General features: G+C 41.5%; 1 protein-coding gene across 2 annotated transcripts in view; it reads right to left on the reverse strand.

Annotated features, from left to right (window-relative positions):
* The window catches only part of Calu (calumenin), a 29,350-nt gene extending 22,075 nt beyond the window's left edge, over window positions 1-7,275 (reverse strand). For both annotated transcript variants that reach the window (XM_027391355.2, XM_027391356.2), the window contains exon 1: window positions 7,142-7,275. The gene's annotated coding sequence lies outside the window, so the exon portion shown is untranslated. The remainder of the gene's footprint in view (window positions 1-7,141) is intronic.
* Window positions 7,276-7,366: the final 91 nt, after the last annotated feature.

A 7,366-nucleotide genomic window follows, 5' to 3' on the forward strand; every position in this document is an offset into this window, starting at 1 on the left:
CTTTGAAAGCCACTAATGCCTGGGTGCAACTTGAGAGATTCTAAGAGAATGGGGCGAGGGGGAATGAGTTACTTAAGTCTTCTAGGTAATTCTAATACTCAACTGTGTTTGAAGACCAGATGTGTCTGAAGACCAGCTCGCTGACACAAGTACAAAAAGCAAAGGATTTAGAATCAGGATTTAAGTCCTTTCAGTTTTGCCTGTTAGCATGTTGGATAAAAAGATTAAACTTTTGGTGTCCCTTGAAGAAAAACTATTTACAAAGAAGTTGTATGAACTATAAATTCCTAATTAGTCTGCAGTCATAACGGTAACTGGTGAAAATGTCCCACCATAGGAAATGGAGGTCTGATAGCCTACTGTACTTATTTTATGGATTAAGTAATAATATTTGGGAACTCCACTGAAAAAACGTGACAAAAAAATTCCAGAGAAGCTATCAGTTAAAAATCTGTTTCACACCAGGTGTGGTGGTGCAGGTGTTTAAACCCAGATAGCCAGGGCTGTTACACAGAGGAACCATGTCTTAAAAAACCAAGACCAAGCTGGGCTGGGTGGTGGTGGCACCCACCTTTAATCCCAGCACTCGGGAGGCAGAGGCAGGCGGATCTCTGTGAGTTTGAGGCCAACCTGGTCTACAAAGCCAGTGCCAGGTTCCAAAGCTACACAGAGAAATCCTGTCTCAAAAAACAAAACAAAACACACACACACACACACACACACACACACACACACACACACACACACACCAAAAACCTATTTCATAAACTCTACAAATAACTCTACAAAACTCTAATAACTCTATTATTAGAGAAGCTAAGGTCTCATGGAACAACAAAACCTTAAAATTAAACCAAAGTGAATAGTTTTCCTGGACTCTCGTATTTTAATTAATCTTTCACTGTGGAACATGAATGTTGAACATTTGTGCCCCATTCCATCAGGGAAAATAAATAAGTTCTTAGCAATGTCACAGAACTTCTTATTCCTCTCCGAGTATGCTTAACCTCTGTATCTCTGAATGTGCCTTTATTTGGAAATATAGTCCTTATATCAGGTTAAAATGAAGTCATACTCACTTAGTGTGGGTCCAAAGATGGGTGTCCTTATAAATGAAGGAAAGCTGAGACACAGAATGAGAATGCTGTGCTGTGACAGAGGCAGAGATTGAAGTAATTCACATGTGAGTCAGGGAATGCCAAAGACTGACTACAGTTACCAGAAGTGAGGATGGCCCAACCAACACCCGCACTTGAATTTCATTTAGCCTCTGCAACGGTTAGAGGGCTAGGCCAACAACTTCAGAAAGGAAAAACAACAACAACAAAAAAACCCAGTCAGGAGCAGGTGCAATGGCTCAGGGGTAAAGAGCTTCCTGGTCAACCCTGATGAATGGAATCTGATCCCAGAATCCATGTAAAGGTGGGAGAAAGAACTGGCCCCACACAAAACTATACTCTGGCTTCCACAAGTACATACCCATACCACACTGACAAGTAGTAATTAAAACAAAACTGCCACTTAGTCTGTTGCAATTTGTTATAACATCCCCAAGAAATGAATACAAGGTTACAGTAGTCAGGGAAGCCACATCTTCTGAAACTAAATATATCATGCTGTCCTAATCTGGATTAAACCCAGTTCCAGTTGATTTTCCTTTCCTGGGGAAGTCACTAGTGAGCTAGTGTAGGCATACACATTTAAATGTAAAAATTTACCTAATCAGAAGATTCTCTTAGCAAAGCTTCTAATTTAGAGGTGTTAATACACCCCACAAACATCTCTAGCTGGTTCTGATTCAAAGTTTTGGGGACCAGAGCAAAGAAAGAGAGCTAGCACAATCGTAAGAAGCTCAGTACTGTGAGGAGTGAAGACATGAAGACAGCTGGGGCTTGCAGGCTGCTGGGCTAGCTCCAGGTTCAGTGGAAAAATGTATCTCAAAAGGGACAGAGCAGTGAAAGTGGTAGACCAATGTGCACGCATGCACACATGCGCGTGCACACACATGCACACACACACATACACAGGCACACACACACACACTCAGAGTTCTCTGTGCCCACATATACCAATTCCTATCAGAATCTGTGACAAAAGATTTTTGTCTTTGTTTTTATGAAGACACACAACCAAAACATACACCCCCAAAACTTGATAGTATTAGAGTTATATAAATCTATTCATAAAAAGAAACAAAACAAAGTTTTTTATTTTTATTTTATTTTTTTAAAAAGATTTTATTTATTTATTATGTATACAACATTCTGCTTCCATGTATATCTGCACACCAGAAGAGGGCACCAGATCTCATAACGGATGGTTGTGAGCCACCATGTGGTTGCTGGGAATTGAACTCAGGACCTCTGGAAGAGCAGTAGGTGCTCTTAACCACTGAGCCATCTCTCCAGCACCCAAAACAAAGTTTTTTATTCAAGGTATTTAGAAATACATTTGTGGAGTTCATTTCTGAAGTATCTTTGCTTTATAACGACAGAAATTTGACATTTCTCATTTTCCCCATTCCTTTTCAACAGTATATATTAACATATGAAAAAATATACACATAAATGAACTATATAGCTGTATGAGGTCGTATCATTAGATCTACAAGGGCAATCCAAAGGTTATGAAAGTCATTACCCCATCTCTCATTTATCAAATGATTGGCAAATTTGTATATCAAATTCTGACCCTCTTCTATTAAACTTAGCATTTTTTTTCCTTTACACAGAGAGAGAAAAGGTCAAGTGTGGTGGCTAGTGCCTGTGATTCCAGTACTTGGGAGGCTGAGGCAGGAGAACCGCTACGGTGAAGTCGCTTACTGTGCATGCCTGACAACCTGAGTTCAATCCCTGAAACCCATATAAAGGTGGGAGGAGAGAACTCTGACCTCCATAGGCACATAGACACGTGTGCATGCTGAAGCTTGCTCTCTTATGTGTGCTTGATACTTCTACACACACACACACACAGAGAGAGAGAGAGAGAGAGAGAGAGAGAGAGAGAGAGAGAGAGAGAGAGAGAGAGAGAGACTCTGAAAGTTAAAAAAACAACAGAACAGCAAGTTATACATTCCAGGCCAGCCTGGGCTACAGCTGGGTGGGACACAGTCTCCAAACAAAAACAAAAGGTCTAGCTAGTATGGTAACCACTAGCCATATGGACTAATAAGCATTTTAAATGTGGTTAGTGCAAATTAAGACATGTTTAGAAGTGCTATAAATTAATACATGTACCCTGTTTCAGAAAATATTTTATTGAAAATTCTAACTTTTTAGCACTAGCCTCACCCATCCTTTCTGGCAGCTTAGATGTCTATATTAAATTCAGCCCTTCAGAAACATTAATTCTGAGAGATTCCACAATTATTCTGGATGAGCAAAGACCCATTGCTCAATGCTAGCCAGTGAGAGAAGTGGGTGTGGTGGTAAAATTCCAGTTCTCTGAGTTTGTATACTCAGCAGAAAATGAACTTCTGCAAAGAGAGGAGGACCCAATGCTTAAGGATCTACTTTATTTAATGGGGACTAAGGGTAAAAGCTTGACAACATTATACTTAACTATATTAAGACTTGGGCTGTGAAATCTAGAAATAAAAATGACCTTGTTATCTGCCTGGTATTCGTTACTTGCAGACTTTAATATAAGAATCACTGCTATAGGTTATCACACAAAAGTCAAATCATCCTTGGTATCTGGAAAGGCATGACAATGATAAATCATCTTGCACTTGGCTAGTGACAGTCAATTTACACTAGTTTACCAATACATTCTAGTTAGTCACGTGCAAGAAATACAAGAGGGTTGAGTATACGAAAGTGCAAAATTTGGCTTCCGAAGCTCTGAGAATGACTGAAACTATTACCCAGGCTTAATTAGTTCTACATCCAAAGCAATCAAGCACAAACTGAAATTTCTGGGCATACAATCAACTTTTGAACCTGGAGAGATGGTTCAGTGTTTAAGTGTACTGACTGTACCTCCAGGGGACTTGGATTTAGATTCTCAGTACACACATGGTGGCTACCAACTATCAGTAACTCTAGTTGCAGATGAGCCTACACCCTCTTCTGGCCTCTTTGGGAACTACGCACACATGGTGCACAGACATATGCAGGCAAAATGCCCACAAACATCAAATAAAAACAAATCTCAAGAAAAAAAAAAAAAAACCCAAAAACCAAAAACAACTTACTTATAAGAAAAAGGTTCTAGAAATTCTGGGAGGGGGGGTTCCTTTGGGATGAAATTTTAATATATAACTCACAGTTCAAGTTATTCTAGCAAAATATACAGAAAAAAAGCTTTGATGTCTATTAGTGGATTCTCTTAAATATGTTTAACATGACTAAGTTTTTGAGAATTTAATACTTTAGCTTAATCTTACCTAAATAATTTTAAATTCTGAGATGAAAAAAAAAGGAATCAAACAAGATCTTATATGAAAAGATCTAGCTACTATGGTTGGTAACTCCAACTCCAGTTGGAAGAAGTTTGCACTTCTTGTTTGTATTAATCCACAACAAGCACAAGCCATACTGCTATTCTTCAGTTTCCTGGATGGCTCTATTTTTTATTTCTTTTTAACATTTATTCATGTGTGTGTGTGTGCATGTGATCATATAAGGGCTGAGGTCAGAAAACTCTGGGAAATTGGTTCTCGCCTTGCACCATGTATGTATATACTGGATATGAAACTCAGGCTGTCAAGCTCGGCAGCAAACATTTTCAGTGGCTGAGCCACCTCAATTCCATCCTTTTTTTTTGGGGGGGGGGAGCTAAGAGGATCTCACTGTGTCTCACACTGGCCCCAAATTTGCTATGCTGCCCAAATATCCGATAGGTTGAGACAATCCTGCCACGTGGGCTTTCCAAATGCTAGGGTTCCAGGCATTTGCCACCACACCCACCAGATTCTGCAACTTTAAAACAATTTCTGCATTTAGAAGTGCTATAAATTAATACATGTACCCTGTTTCAGAAAATATTTTATTGAAAATTCTAACTTTTTAGCACTAGCCTCACCCATCCTTTCTGGCAGCTTAGATGTCTATATTAAATTCAGCCCTTCAGAAACATTAATTCTGAGAGATTCCACAATTATTCTGGATTGTGGAACTTTAAAACAATTTTCTTCTTTAAAAAAATTATCTCTACAGCTCCTTACAAAGTGTTGTATTTTTAGAAACCAATATATTTTATTGAATGAATTGGATGACATTTAGCAACATGGTTTTGCTGTGCTTTCCAACTCCCAATTCCTATTAATGGATCTGGCCAAATGCCATGTATAGGCAAATATGTGATTTCAGGGGCTGGCAAGATGGTTCAGCCAGTAAATGCACTTGCCACCAAGCCCAACAACTTGAATTGGACCCCAGAACCCACGGTGGAAGGTGAGAATGGATTCCCACACATCATCTCTCAAGACTCCCACAAGCATGCCCATGGCATGTGTATGCCCATTGCCATAAATAAATGTAATTTAAACAATTTGTGTTATTTCAACTGTTTAATCCCAATACATGTTACAGCATAATGGCATTCACATCTAGGAGTTCACAGAAAAGCTGGGGGTGGTGGTGCACTCTTTTCATCTCAGCATTCAGGAGGCAGAGATGGGCAGATCTCTATGAGTTCTAGAACAACCTGGTCTACACAGTGAGGTCCTGGCCAGTCACAGCTATGTAGTGAGACCTTTTCTCTCACACACAAACAACAAACCCATAAACAAACAAAAATTCATAGAGAGAGAATCCAGTATCTTAATCATGCATTTCCCATGACTATTCCTGGCTATCCCTGAAACAGCCAGCACATCAATGTTACAAGAAATTTGGGCTAATACTAACACACTAGTTTCCTGCACTGAGGCAATGACATAAAACTCTATCAATGGTACATGTAACATATCACTGGATGAATGGCACCAAACAGAGACAGAGAATGACACTGAGATGAATACCATTAACTCACACATAATTCAGCTTTTTCATGAGATCATAACTCCTACTTTTGATTCTACAGAATATCCTGTTACAGACCCTTGAAACACTGCAAAACTCAGATTAGGACCACACAGACTGCCTTTCATGCAAATAGTTACAGGTTATCTCTGGTCCCTCCTTTGGACTTCGGTAAGTTCTTCAGTGGTGACTACCGCTTGACACTTAAATCTAACTGAATGAGGTTAGATTTAATTTGTCTTGGGTCGGCTTCCGGGTATAGCAAAGAATTTATCAGCCATTCATGCTTAATTAAATAAACCTGAGTGTCATTATTCCCAATTTATTAATGCTGACTTGATAGTCCATTATAGGAAGTGAATACAATTCTCAAAAAATCCTGTTCCAGGGCTTTCTACACTTAGGAATTTGGATCGAAGACACAAAAGGTGTAGCAGCAACCCAAGGAATTGTCCCACTCATGCAAAAGAAACTTTACAAGATACAAATCAGTGTTAATTACAGCAACTATAGGGAATTATGTTCACTTCGGAATACTGCATGCCCAAAATCAGAACTAGCACTTGGGAAAAGACAAGCAAAAAACATGATTATTTAAAGGTAATTAACTCTAATTAACGTGCGAAAACTGCTTTCCATTAATGACTATATTCAGCCAAAAAACAGAAAAGTGCGACGTCCCTTTCCAATTAACAAGAGACTTTTTTCCCCCCAAATAATGACATCGTTATCATTCGTTTTGTTCCCCACCTTCCTACACCCTGTAAGACAGCAAGCGCTTTCTTTCTTGGCACTTGCAACCCACTCATGGGATGTGGCCTTGGGGCGGGGTGGCGGCTCCCAGCAGGCCTGGGAAAGGTGGCGGGGAGCTGATGGAAATTCTACCCAATTCTCTCCGACCTTCAGGAAACAAACAAAAGTGACCCTCTAGCCCCAGGGACAGTGAGTGGAGGCAGCCGGGGCGGAGAACAAGGACGCACGAAGCCAGACACAAAACGGTGGCCAGGAGGGCGCGGGGCCCTGGAGCCCAAGTCTGCGGGACGGAGACCGAGAGCAGTCTCGGGCCCACCCGCGCACACCGAGGCCGGAATGAGGAAGACCCGCCCCGCATGAGGGACAAGGCCGACGGGCAGAATAAGGGTGCGCGGGGACCCGCCGAGCACCACGGGGCTCACCTTTCTCCGGAGCTCCACGCCGCAGGACACCGTGGCCGCAGCTCGCTCAGAGGAGCAGCTCCCGCGTACAAGCGCCTCCCAGCCGGAAGTGGCTCCTTGCCCCGCCCCCATCCGTCTCGTCGGCGGCTTCTCCGCCAATCGCCAGCAAGACCGCTGCTGATGCGTCTCTCTTCCGCGTGCCCATTGGTCCCGCCGTCGCGCGGCCGTGATTGGCTTGAAAGCGCC

This window comes from Cricetulus griseus (assembly GCF_003668045.3).
Source record: "Cricetulus griseus strain 17A/GY chromosome 1 unlocalized genomic scaffold, alternate assembly CriGri-PICRH-1.0 chr1_0, whole genome shotgun sequence".
Lineage (NCBI taxonomy): Eukaryota > Metazoa > Chordata > Mammalia > Rodentia > Cricetidae > Cricetulus > Cricetulus griseus.